The sequence below is a fragment of the Limulus polyphemus genome, unplaced genomic scaffold (assembly GCF_000517525.1).
Source record: "Limulus polyphemus unplaced genomic scaffold, Limulus_polyphemus-2.1.2 Scaffold662, whole genome shotgun sequence".
NCBI lineage: Eukaryota > Metazoa > Arthropoda > Merostomata > Xiphosura > Limulidae > Limulus > Limulus polyphemus.
In genome coordinates, this window is record NW_013666272.1 from 435,748 (window position 1) to 436,820 (window position 1,073).

Genomic DNA, 1,073 nt, shown 5'->3' on the forward strand with positions numbered 1-1,073 from the left:
TCTTTATGATAAATTATATCTTAGTTTATAAAATACTGACCTATATATGTTTAGCTGAGTCTTTATGATAAATTACACCTTAGTTTATAAAATACTGACCTATATATGTTTAGCTGAGTCTTTATGATAAATTACACCTCATGAATACCATTTTCAAATGATATGTGTAATCCTAACTTTCTCTTTCTCAAGATTTGAAAAGGATTTTGTTTATTTGAAGTTAAGCACAAAGATACACAAGAGCTTTCTTCACTATCTTCAGTATGAATCCTCATTTGAAATATAGTTTATTTTGTATAATACCAATGGCCCAGTGAAGTAGTAGTTGGGGAATATTTAAATGTTCAATCATAACAAATTTCTATGAACAAAATAAATAGAACATACACCAAAATTTGTATGGAGACGATGCTTACATGATTGTACATTTCGGAAATATCCACCACAAAGTAGACACTCGTAACTCATCTCTGTAGGTATTTGTTATTCACATATATAATCCACATCAAAGGAACTAAGAAGAGACGCCAAAGGATATAACACTGACTATTGCTTTCACCATTGTTCAATAGTCATGTGACCACTACTTGAGAAAAACAAGCATTCGTTTCCACAAACTGACAAACCAGAAATTCTATTTCCGGATATTTCAAGTTTCTTATCCTAAAAGACAAGAAAATGCATATATTTTCTTTAACATATTTATTGTATCATTACGGAATATACTTTACAATCAAAATATGCTGTTATGTTTACTATACTTTGACAATGAATAACGGATTTCCCATGTCACTCAACTTAACAGTCAGTAAAACAAAACTATTTATTCATGCACTTTATATAACATTACAGAAGGCTAAATGTATATTTATGAAAGTCTCAATATTTGATGGTAAATTAGGAATTTATATTCTGCTTCTAAATTAGTACTTTATTTTCAATCCAGAATTTTGTCTAGAATATTTAAATATAACTTTACAAATTTAACGTATATATAGTCTATACACAGAATTATTTCTAGAATATTTAAAGATAACTTTACAAATTTAACGTATATATAGTCTATACACAGA